The sequence below is a fragment of the Dermacentor andersoni genome, chromosome 3, assembly GCF_023375885.2.
Source record: "Dermacentor andersoni chromosome 3, qqDerAnde1_hic_scaffold, whole genome shotgun sequence".
Taxonomy (NCBI): Eukaryota; Metazoa; Arthropoda; class Arachnida; order Ixodida; family Ixodidae; genus Dermacentor; species Dermacentor andersoni.
In genome coordinates, this window is record NC_092816.1 from 228418264 (window position 1) to 228432072 (window position 13809).

The following is a 13809-nucleotide window of genomic DNA, read 5'->3' on the forward strand; positions in this document are numbered from 1 at the left end:
AACAGATGAAAGTCATATTTCATATTCTAAAAGATCTTCAGGCTTGATCCGTGCAAGCAGCAAAAAGCCAGTCTGATATGGTCACTGACATTAAAGCCATCAAAGCCAGCCAAAAAAATATCGAAATCAAAATTGGCGCCATCGAAAAAAGACTAGATGTCCTAGAAGGTAAAACGGACTCAATTGACCAAATTGATCACGAAATAGCCACCATCCAGACCTCGGTACAGTCGCTGTCAATCAATTCTGCTTCTTTGCAATCACGGCAGACCGAACTTGAAGATCAATCACGACGCTGCAACCTCATTTTTTATGGATTAGATGACCACCGGGAATTGTGGGCTGAATCGGAAGAAAAAATTAAAGTAGTTTTGGCTGACACACTTGACATCCTTCCGGATTCAGCCATTGAACGCGCTCATCGCCTAGGTCAATATTCGCCAGGAAAACAACGTCCGATCATTGTAAAATTTACTAACTTTAAGATAAAAGAGATAGTCCTCTCTGCCTGGAAAAAGCTGAAGGACAAAAACGTCACAGTTAATGAAGATTACTCACCTGCTACACGTCATGCTCGGAAGAAATTATCCGAGTTTGCCAAAAGTGCATCCGACGGAGGTCCGTATCAGCTCCGATATAACAAATTACTAATGAATAAGAAATACTACATGTACGATCCCGAATCTAACTGCGTTAACGAGCATACAAAGCAACCGCCATCACATGATAGTCATCCTACTAACTCTGTTAAACAGCATGCGCAGAAACCGCCCTCAGCTAATAATGCCGCCAGTTCGGCTCACGGCAGTCCGTAGGGACGCGCGAGGGGATGTGGACGCTCTTTTTCGCAGATATCCGTTCTTTTTACTAACATCCGCAGTATCATCAGCAAACATGACTGCCTTAACTCCGCCATCGACACCTGCAGCGCTGATATCATAGTATTAACTGAAACCTGGTTACGACCTGAAATTCGAGACCACGAACTCTTTCTTATTGCAAATAATTTCTCCATTTATCGCTGCGATCGCATTGGGCGACAAGGAGGAGGCGTACTGCTCGCTATCACGAAAAATTGCGCTTCACAGTGCATCCACGTCAACACCCCTTTAGAAACTGTCTGGGCATGCGTCGCCCTAAATCATAAAAAAGTTCTTATTGGGGTCTGTTATGGGCCCCCTACCTATACACAGAACTTCGTAAATGAATTACACGATGTTGTTAACATCGTTTCATCCCGTTACCCAAACTGCCCATTACTTTTGCTTGGTGATTTTAATATGCCAAACATAACCTGGTCTAACACTGTCCCCACGATACACCCACCTTCCACGCTAGCTAAAGAATTTTTAGAAATGTGCTCCGTTTTTTCTCTCGAACAGCTTGTAACTGAACCAACTAGAACCACAGACTCTGCTGCTAATACCCTTGACCTTGTTCTCGCTTCACAGCCCGACCTAGTTTCCAACATCACTCACGTTCCAGGAATGAGTGACCCCTCTTTACTCTTTTTTCACTTAAATCTCGCACAACCTAAACATACCAAAAGGACTGTAACCATCCGTAATTACAATAAAGCAGACTTTGACGCGATTAATAGAGAATTATGCTCATTCCTTGATGTTTTCCTCCAGGATTTCGACAGCCGTACAGTGGAAACTAACTGGGCAATCTTCGCAGAAAAAGTTACTTACCTAACCAACAAGTACATTCCCATTCGCATCGTAACTAGCAAGTCAGACGCTCCCTGGTATAATGTTCATATAAGACGGTTATCAAATAAAAAGAGTCGATTGTACAGGTCGGCAAAGTTTTCCTCGAGTGAAGCTCGTTGGAGCGCCTACCGATTGGCTTCAAGCGAATATGTATCAGCGCTAAGAAACGCCAGAAACAATTTTTTATGTCACACGCTGCCGTCCATGTTAACAAATGATACCAAAAAATTCTGGCGCGTTATTAACCAAAAAGATGATCACACCATAACTCTTGTAGATAACTCTGGGAATGCCATACCCTGTGATCATATCGCATCCGTCCTCAATGAAACATTTATCCAAAACTTTTCTGTAACCTGTAATGTTTCCCCACCCACTACACCTTGTTATGATTACCAGGCTATGTTTCCAATTACAATTGAACCCTGTGGCATCGAAACCGTGATTAAATCATTGCGTCTCTCCTCTGCTCCTGGCCATGACCTAATTTCCGTGAAATTTTTGCACAGCACTGTTGTTTATTCACCCATTTTACTAGCAAAACTTTTTCAACAGTCGCTTGACACAGGATACCTGCCCCTTGATTGGAAAGTCGGTAAGGTGATTCCACTTTATAAATCAGGTGAGAAGCATTCTCCTCTCAATTATCGGCCTATTTCACTAACCAGTATCCCATGCAAAATATTAGAACATATCCTATATTCACAGCTTGCTAACTTTCTTGAGTCAAATTCATTTTTTTCAAGTTCACAGCATGGCTTTCGAAAAACATATTCTTGTGAAACGCAGCTGGCTTCCTTCATACATAAGCGACACCTAATTCTTGATACTCGTTCAATGGCGGATTGCATTTTCCTAGACTACTCCAAAGCTTTCGATAAAGTGTCTCACAAACTGCTACTTCACAAACTACAACTCATGAACATTGACCCCAAACTTCTTGCTTGGATTGAGTGTTTCCTTGAAAACCGTTCACAATACGTGTCAGCTAATAATCTTAACTCTCACTCAAACCCTGTCTACTCCGGCGTCCCACAAGGCTCCGTCCTCAGGCCTCTTCTTTTTCTAATCTACATCAACAACTTGCCTTCTTCTGTTTCCTCTCATATCCATTTATTTGCGGATGACTGCGTAATCTTCAGAGAAATAACAAGCAGTGACGACGTAACCGCTCTTCAGACTGACCTGAACGCTATTTCATTGTGGTGTAAAACATGGCTAATGGAACTTAACATCACAAAATGTAAATCTCTTCGTGTATCAAGAACTTGCAACAGTATCCCCACTTATTCCTTAGATCATGTCCTCTTAGAATCGGTAGGCTCATACAAGTACCTTGGTGTACACATCACTTCCACTCTCACTTGGTCTGCACATATCACATACATAATTAACAATGCTAATCGTATGCTTGGCTACATCCGCTGCAACTTTTCTAAAGCGCCCTCTTCCCTTAAACTGCTGTTGTACAAAACATTAATACGTCCGAAACTAGAGTACGCCGCATCCATCTGGGACCCTCATCATGAAAACCTAATATATTCACTAGAAATGGTCCAAAATAACTCGGTTCGCTTCATTCTTTCCAACTATAACAGGACCGCTAGCATATCTTTAATGAAATCAAGCCTTAATCTACCATCCCTAGCCTCACATCGCAAAGCGTTTCGTATCTGTCTGTTCCATAAGATGTTTCATCATCCACACCTGCGTAGCGAATTAATCCCTCCCCCACGTCACCTATCATCTCGATTAGATCATGCCTACAAGGTCGGTGTCCCATTTTGTAGAACTAACGCTTTCTTCCAGTCATTTATACCTCGTACAGCAGCAGAGTGGAATCACCTTCCCACACTGACAGCCACCATCAAAGATTACCAGCTTTTCAAGAATGCCTTAGCTAATATTGTATGAGTAGACACACTTGTTAACTTTTATTGCAATACTCATATTCCTTGTATCACATTTCCTATTTTTTCTAGTTTTGTATGCCTGTAACCACTCCCCTCTCCAATGCCAATGGCCCTGAGGGTACATGAAATAAATAAATAAATAAATGTTTGTTAGAAAGCCACCATCTTCAGTTAGTCTTTGGTGTAATGGTACCGTTTCTGACTCCTCGGCAAAGTTTGGGTTCGATTCCCGATATCAGTGTCTTATTTTTGTTTTCTTCCCTGTAAATTTTTATGTAGTTTCTAGAAAAGAGGAAACGTTATAAATATAGCCCATTTCACCATAGTCACAAGTTAGTGCCAGCACTTTCTTTTTCCACTGACAGTTACAAAGAAACCCTACGAGCATAATATAAAGACAATCGTAAATGTACATATGTAGGCATTTACATGTCGTCATGTGATCATCAAACTGAATACTGAAAACACAAACTTTATAGTTTGCACAATGCATTACGCTCGCAGAAATGGGGTGAATGCCCTTGGTGGCATCTGTCTTTCTCTGCTTCAAGTAGTGAAACCCAGGAAACACTGTGCATAGTGCCAGCCTGTCTCCATCCGCAGCATGCAGTTCGCCTTTAAATGTCACTCCATGTCATCATCATCATCATCATCATCAGCCTGTTTTATGTCCACTGCAGGACGAAGGCCTCTCCCTGCGATCTCCAATTACCCCTGTCCTGCGCCAACCGATTCCAACTAGCGCCCACGAATTTCCTAATTTCATCGCTCTACCTAGTCTTTTGTCGTCCTCGATTGCGTTTTCCTTCTCTTGGTACCCATTATGTAACCCTAATGGTCCAACAGTTATCTAACCGGCGCATTACATGTCCTGCCCAGCTCCTTTTTTTCCTCTTGATGTCAATTAGGATATTGTCTATACCCGTTTGCTCTCTGATCCAAACCGCTCTCTTTCTGCCCCTTAACATTATACCTAGCAATCTTTGTTCCATCGCTTTTTGCGCGGTCCTCAACTTGTTCTCAAGCTTCTTTGTCAGTCTCCAAGTCTCTGCTCCATATGTCAGCACTGGTAAAATGCATTGATTGTACACCTTTTTCAATGATAATGGTGTTATAATTGATAATGGTGTTAGCCTTCCCAGTTTAATAGCTTGAACACTTCTAAGCACGCAGTGCATAACATTGGAGAGATTGTGTCTCCCTGTCTGACCCCTTTCATTATAGGTATCTTCCTGATTTTCTTATGTAGAATTCAGATAGCTGTAGAACCTCTGTAAATGTTTTCCAAGGTATTTACGTAAGCGTTCTCTACTCCTTGATTATGTAATGCCTCTATGACTGTTGGTATCTTTACTGAATCAAATGCCTTTTCGTAATCTATGAAAGCCATATAGAGAGGCTTATTGTACTCTGCGGATTTCTCAATAACCTGATTGATGACATGGATGTGATTCATTGTAGAGCATCCCTTTTTTATGGCTTCTTCAGTCTTTCTCACGTTATAGTTACGAATACCACTTATTTTTGCCTTGTTGATCAGTTTTGACAGTTCCGTTAATTCTATCTTATCTCTTGAGTTGGACACTTTCATTTTTTGTCGTTTCTTTATTAGGTCCTTTGTTACTTGGGAGAGTTTGCCTACTGGTTGCCTTGATGCCTGGCCTCCCGCTTCAATTGCTGCCTCTGAAGCCAACGTAGTTACAGTTTCATTCATTAGCTCTATGTCATCATCATCTCTCTGTTCTGAGGCTGCATATTTGTTTGCAAGTACCAGCCTGAATTTGTCTGCTTTTACCCTTACTGCCTCAAGGTTGACCTGTTTCTTTTTGACCAATTTTGCTCTTTCTCTCTTCAAATTGAGGTGAATCCTAGCCCTCACTAACCTATGATCACTGCACTTTAACCTACCTATCACTTCTACACCTTGCACTATGCTGTGATCAGCAGAAAGTATGAAGTCGATTTCATTTCTTGTTTCACCATTGGGGCTTTTCCACTTCCACTTTCTGTTGCTATGCTTCTTGAAAGGGCATGCAGTCCAGGCTTAATGAGAAAAACTGCGTAGGAGAGAGACACGGGGACACACTTGGTTCAAATCAACCGGAAGTAGACAACACTTGCGTGACCGCCTGAAGGAGGTGGGACATAGTGATGGTGCACAAAGTAAAAGTTGAGGGGGAGTGCTGTGGCTTGAGGGGATGGTCATGTTTAAACACTCGTGCATGTGTTATTACGGCATGCTGACACGAAATTCTCGTGGGAAAGCATTCTTGGAAAGAGAGAGGTCATTAGGGAAAGGCAGGGAGGTTAACCAGGCTGCACCCAGTAGGTTGCCTTGCACTGGGGAAGGGGGAAAGGGCTTTGAAAGAGAAGGGTGAAAGAAGTTCACAGTTTGCACTGTAACACACACAGGCATTCATCGCCAAGTCAATCGCAGGCTATTGCATTTCAAGGAACACACCAGCGCCTTTGTGGCCTTGCACATAGCAGACGCACGAGGCCACGGGCCCAGGACCTTCTCCTTTGTGAAAGGCCTGTCGTCTAAGTGCCCCAAAGCTGTCCGAAGGGCACTCCTCTCATTTTCCTATGTGGGGCAGTCGCACAGGAGATGCTCGGTCGTTTCTTTGACGCCACATGCTGCAATTGGGACTGTCCGCCATTCCAATTAGGAATGAGTAGGCATTTGCGAAAGAAACTCCTACTCACAGGCTGCAGAGTAACGTTTCTTCCCATCGGTTAAAACCAAGTAAAAGTTGTAATGTCATATGATGATCCATGGCATACAGGTGCTGGTTGGTGAACTCCGGTGTGTTCAGTTTTGTTGGAGTAATAATTTGGGCAAGACCGCTGAGTTGTCATGCTGCATCTATGCTTGACAATGGTATCGAGTTGCTTTTACATTCACCATGTGCCTCAGAGGCAGCTTTGTCAGCACTTTCATTGCCAGTAATGTCGCAGTGCCCAGATAGCCACTGAAATACAATGTTGTGGTCCCTGTCCACTGCTTGCTGGTAGTGTAATTGTATACTGCTACCAGTTATTCATGTTGGCTGTGGCGCAGAGCTGATACGAGTGATTGCAGGGCTGCTTTTGAGTCACAGAATCCAGCCCAGTGATTTGGTGACTGTTGCTGCACATACAGCAATGCGCTTTGGAGGGCAGTAAGTTTGGACCCTGTCGATGTTGTGACGTGGACGTGACTGATCTTGAACTTCTTGCAGATTGGCATTGACGGAAGCACAACCACACCAGTATAGCTGGTTAGAGTTGAAGAGCCATCAGTATAAATGTGAACTCGATTGGAGTATGAATCACGCAGTAGATGTAGAGTGCCTTGATTCAAGGCACAAGTTGGTAAGTCGGACTTCTTTCCAACACCTGGAATGAAAATCAGCACTTGTGGCTTCTGGATAGACCACAAAGGACAAGGTGAACTTGCTGCAGGCATGAAATCGGATGGAAAAGAGGATCGATACAAGGCTAAAATGCCTGAAAAAGTTGCCTCTGGTCTACTTTATGAAAGAAAAGCAAGGCATTCAGACTGGAGTTGGGAAACTGATGAAGATGATTTCTAAGGCTAAGGGTGTGTGTGGTGGTATATGTACTGATGGGATTGTAGTGGACAGTACTCATAGAGCCCTGTGCGTGGTAGAAGAAGAGAGTGGACTAGCGCCATCAGGCATATAGGCTTGACAACGGTAGCTGCGACATCGACGTAGTCATGTCGTAGCTACCATCGACTTCGGGAGATGGTTAATAAATGGCAGTTCTTTTTGGGCCTTCTGTTCCTACAAGTTGGTGACCACGGACGTGACATTGCATCGTAACGGTATACGCCTAACAATTTTCTTCTCGACACCATGGAACCAGCCGCCAAACAATGATGTCTCAAAGAAAACGGAATGTCTTCTGTCGCCGCACTGAAACTTCCCGATTTCTGGAGCTCGGACTGTGAACTCTGGTTCGTCCCCATCGAGGTGCAGTTTCGGCGTCACTAAGTCGCATCTCAGGCAGCCAAGTACGACATTGTACGACCACTGCAGCTTTGGTCAGCGACATTTTGCTAGCTCCTCCGTCCGATAATCAGTACGATACCCTTAAGCAGGAGTTACTACAGCACACCACTGACTCTGAGTCGCAACGGGTTCAACAGCTCCTCTCATCTGAGGAACTTCATCACAGAAAACTGACTGAGCTGCTTCGCCACATGACACAATTCCTGTGAACCAGTCCATCATCAACAGACTTAAAATCCTTCGGGAGCTCTTACAGCATCTACCGAACCAGGTACGCATGATTTTATGTGCCCGACCTACTAAATCTGTCGAGGCCTTAGCGATGATGGCAGACCAGATTATGGATTCTTTCCACCCTGTGATATCCACTGTTGCCCATTGTAATGCACCCGTTGCAACATAACCCCAGTTATAGCAGCACTTCGACAAACCCGACAATTCAAGCATGCACCTTGCTGCGCAAGTAGTGGAGCTAACCAACCAGTTGGTTGTCTTATGCTTATGGGCGAATAACCATCAACAGCGGCATCGCTCGCATGACCAAAATGTGTCACGCCCTGCGTCTCCCTTTATTTGTTGGTTATTGCCTTGCAACTTCCCGGGAAACGATCGGGCCAGTCACTGATGACGGCTAGTGCTACTGGCTCTACGTGAAGCTGTCTCTTCTACGTCACCGACCGTGTCACGAAAGTTCACTATCTTGTAGACACTGTTGCGAAAATTTTTGTCATTATCCCTACTTTTCAAGACCACAGAAGACATCGCTATGAAACGTATTTTTCTCACTGCCGTCAGCGGTTCCAACATTAAAACGTACAGCCAGAAATCTGTCACTCGAACTTGGTCTGCGACACCCTTTTCGATGGCTATTCACCGTCGCCGACGTCTGCGGGCCAATCATTGGTGCTGATTTTCAGTGGAAGTTTAACCTTCTCGTCGACTTTTGCAACTGCCACCTTCTTGACTCCTCAACAAACCTGTCCGTACAAGGTATCACCACATCTGCACCACCTTTGTGTCTGGTACAAGCACACACCCAGGTACAGAAACCGTGGTCCACCATCCTGCTGGAATTTCCAGAGCTGTTCGAACCACGATCGCCAGATCGTCCAATAGTTGACAACGTCACGCACCACACTGTGACTAAAGGACCGCCAGTATACGCCCGACCTCGCCGCTTAGCACCAGACCGTATGAAAATTGCACAGCAAGAATTCTAACTCATGCTCGAGTTGGGCTTCGTTCGTCCTTCTGCTAGCCCTTGGTCATCTGCTTTACACGTGGTGCCCAAGAAGACAGGTGACTGGCGACCGTGTGGTGATTACCACGCCTTAAACAAAGTGATGATTCCCGATAGGCACCCTATACCTCACATCCATGATTTTACTGCATCACTTCATGGGTGCTGCACATTTAGCAAGGTGGATCTAGTAAAAGCCAATCATCAGATTCCTGCCGAGCCTTCCAACATTCCTAAAACCACAATCATTGCCCCTTTTGGCATGTTTGAATGCATGTGTATACCATTCGGCCTCCGTAATGCCACTCAAACATTTCAGCGGTTCGTCGATGAAGTACTCCGTGGCCTGACTTGTTGCTTCGTCTATTTAGACAACATTCTTGTATTCAGTCACTCTGCTGTGGAACACGAATTTGACCTAAATAAGGTGTTCAAATGCCTACGTCAATAAGGCCTGGTTGTAAACATCTCAGAGTGAGTTTGGCGTTGCTTCTGTCGATTTCTTGGGCCATCGAGTAGACGAGCGTGGCATCCAACCCGTCCCAACCCATGTCCAAGCCATTAAAGATTTCCCACGTCAATCTTCCACCAAGCAATTACGGGCATTTCTGGGCCTCATCAATTACTATCGCCATTTCATTCCTCGATGTGCTTCAATTTGATAGTCTCTGCACATTATACTCTCTGGAACACCACGAGCTAATGCTGCTGAATCTGCTTTTATCTCTGTCAAGAATGCCCTTGCAACCACTACTCGACTGGCACACCCACAACCAGATGCTTCAAAGTCTGTTATGGTAGATTTCTCTGACATAGCTGTTGGCCCCATATTTCAACTGGTTGGCAAGACATGGCAGCCTATTTCTTTTCAAGGAAGCTGACATCGCAAGAAACCCGCTACAGCACTTAGGGTCGTGAATTGCTAGGACTCTACCTCGCAGTCCGCCACTTCCGTCACAACCTCGAAGGGCGTCCGTTCTTTATTATCACCAACCACAAACTGCCCATTTATGCTAGTACCTCCAACAGTTCCTTGCACACTCCCCGTGAAATTCGCCAGCTTGCATATACCTTTCAATTCACTACTCATCATCATCACCATCAGCCTGGTTACGCCCACTGCAGGGCAAAGGCCTCTCCCATACTTCTCCAACAACCCCGGTCATGTACTAATTGTGGCCATGTCATCCCTGGAAACTTCTTAATCTCATCCGCCCACCTAACTTTCTGCCGCTCCCTGCTACGCTTCCCTTCCCTTGGAATCCAGTCCGTAACCCTTAATGACCATCGGTTATCTTCCCTCCTCATTACATGTCCTGCCCATGCCCATTCCTTTTTCTTGATTGCAACTAAAATGTCATTAACTCGCGTTTGTTCCCTCACCCAATCTGCTCTTTTCTTGTCCCTTAACGTTACACCCATCATTCTTCTTTCCATAGCTCGTTGCATCGTCCTCAATTTAAGTAGAACCCTTTTCGTAAGCCTCCAGGTTTCTGCCCCGTAGGCGAGTACTGGTAAGACACAGCTATTATACACTTTTCTCTTGAGGCATAATGGCAACCTGCTGTTCATGATCTGAGAATGCCTGCCAAACACACCCAAGGCCATTCTTATTCTTCTGATTATTTCCGTCTCATGATCCGGATCCGCCGTCACTACCTGCCCTAAGTAGATGTATTCCCTTACTACTTCCAGTGCCTCGTTACCTATTGTAAATTGCTGTCCTCTTCCGAGACTGTTAAGTATTACTTTAGTTTTCTGCAGATTAATTTTTATACCCACTCTTTTGCTTTGCCTCTCCAGGTCAGTGAGCATGCATTGCAATTGGTCGTCTGAGTTTCTAAGCAAGGCAATATCATCAGCGAATCGCAAGTTACTAAGGTATTCTCCGTTAACTTTTATTCCCAGTTCTTCCCAATCTAGGCCTCTGAATACCTCCTGTAAACACGCTGTGAATAGCATTGGAGAGATCGTATCTCCCTGCCTGACGCCTTTCTTTATTGGGATTTTGTTGCTTTCTTTATGGGGGCTACGGTGGCTGTGGAGCCGTTATAGATATCTTTCAGTATTTTTACATACGGCTCGTCTACACCCTGATTCCGTAATGCCTCCATGACTGCTGAGGTTTCGACAGAATGAAACACTTTCTCCTAATCAATGAAAGCTATATATAAGGGTTGGTCATATTCCGCACATTTCTCTATCTCCTGAGTGATGTGTGAATATGGTCTATTGTTGAGTAGCCTTTATAGAATCCTGCCTGGTCCTTTGCTTGACAGAAGTCTAAGGTGTTCCTGATTCTATTTGCGATTACCTTAGTAAATAGTTTGTAGGCAACTGACAGTAAGTTGACCGGTCTATAATTTTTTAAGTCTTTGGCATCCCCTTTCTTATGGAATAGAATTATGTTGGCGTTCTTTCAAGATTTCGGTACGCTCGAGGTCATGAGGCATTGCGTATAGAGGGTGGCCAGTTTCTCTAGAACGATGTGCCCACCATCCTTCAACAAATCCGCTGTTACCCGATCCTCCCCAGTTGCCTTCCCCCTTTGCATAGCTCCCAAGGCTTTCTTTACTTCTTCCGGCGTTACTTGTGGGATTTCGAATTCCTCTAGGCTATTCTCTATTCCATTATCGTCGTAGGTGCCACTGGTACTGTATATATCTGTATAGAACTCCTCAGCCACTTGAACTATCTCATCCATATTAGTAATGATATTGCCGGCTTTGTCTCTTAACGCATACATCTGATTCTTGCCAATTCCTAATTTCTTCTTGACTGCTTTTTGGCTTCCTCCGTTCCTGAGAGCACGTTCAATTCTATCCATATTTTACTTCCCTATGTCAGCTGTCTTACGCTTGTTGATTAACTTCAAAAGTTCTGCCAGTTCTATTTTAGCTGTAGGGTTAGAGGCTTTCATACATTGGCATCTCTTGATCAGATCTTTCGTCTCCCGCGATAGTTTCCTGGTATCCTGTCTAACGGAGTTACCACCGACTACTATTGCACACTCCTTAATGATGCCCAAAAGACTGTCGTTCATTGCTTCAACACTGAGGTCCTCTTCCTGAGTTAAAGCCGAATACCTGTTCTGTAGCTTGATCTGGAATTCCTCTATTTTCCCTCTTACCGCTAACTCATTGATCGGCTTCTTATGTACCAGTTTCTTCCGTTCCCTCCTCAGGTCTAGGCTAATTCGAGTTCTTACCATCCTATGGTCACTGCAGTGCACCTTGCTGAGCATGTCCACATCTTGTATGATGCTAGGGTTAGCGCAGAGTATGAAGTCTATTTCATTTCTAGTCTCGCCGTTCGGGCTCCTCCACGTCCACTTTCGGTTATCCCGCTTGCGGAAGAAGGTATTCATTATCCGCATATTATTCTATTCCGCAAACTCTACTAATAACTCTCCCTTGCTATTCCTAGTGCCTATGCCATATTCCCCCACTGCCTTGTCTCCAGCCTGCTTCTTGCCTACCTTGGCATTGAAGTCGCCCATCAGTATAGTGTATTTTGTTTTCACTCTACCCATCGCCGATTCCATGTCTTCATAGAAGCTTTCGACTTCCTGGTCATCATGACTGGATGTAGGGGTGTAGACCTGTACAACATTCATTTTGTACCTCTTATTAAGTTTCACAACAAGACCTGCCACCCTCTCGTTAATGCTATAGAATTCCTGTATGTTATCAGCTATATTCTTATTAATCAGGAATTCGACTCCTAGTTCTCGTCTCTCCGTTAAGCCCTGGTAGCACAGGACGTGCCCGCTTTTTAGCTCTGTATATGCTTTTTTTGGCCTCCTAACTTCACTGAGCCCTATTATATCCCATTTACTGCCCTCTAATTCCTCCAATAGCACTGCTAGACTCGCCTCACACCTCAATTCACTACTGATATTCGGCATATCAGTGGTGCCGATAATCCCGTCGCTGACACTCTGTCACGGATTCATATTAATGCAAGCCAAGTAAATCGTTCCGGCATTGACTGCGTCCGCCTCGCTGCCGCTCAACACACAGACTGTGAACTTCAAACACTCCGGACTGCCAACGATTCTCTGCGCTTCGAAGATATCTTACTGCCTGGCTGCAATGTCACAGTGATATGCGACATGTCTACAGGTCATCCTTAACCGTACACTCCACAACAATTTCGGCAGCAAGTTTTTGATGCACTGCTCCTGATCACACACCCTGGAGTAAGTGCCACACAACATCTGGTCACTTCTTGCTATCTGTGGCCGTGTATGAATGCTGACGACGTTGCTGGGCTCGGGCATGCATACAATGCCAGCATGCCAAGGTCAGTCAACACACTATGAGTGCACCTGGTCATTTTCCACCACCAGATGTTCATTTCAGCTGCGTTCACACCAATCTTGTTGCTCCGCTGCCACCGTCCTCAAACCGGTGATACATACTCACTTGTATCGACCGCTTCACACACTGGCCTGAAGCAATGCCACTCTCTCACATTACTGCAGAGTCCGTAGCCCAGGCCATCTTAAATACCTGGATTTCTTGTTACGGCGTACCACACACTATAATGACAGACAAAGGAAGACAATTTGTCTCGTCCCTCTTTCAAGCTCTCTCCCATCTTCTGGGTGTAATGCACATACAAATGACAGCTTATCACCCAAGTTCCGATGGCATGGTAGTGCTTCCATCGTCAACTAAAAGCAGCACATTGCGCCCATGACTCCATGATTTCATGGACAGAGCGCCTGCCTTTGGGTTTACTAGGTCTTCGCACAGCTCTGAAAGCTGATGCACAGTGTTCCTCAGCAGAACTCGTTTTTGGCATGACACTTCGTGCACCCGGTAAGCTCTTTGCCTCGGAACTGTCGTTTGCTGACCTACAATCCTACGCTGACCGCCTTTGCATTACAATGGCCACTGTTACACCACCGCCACTTCACA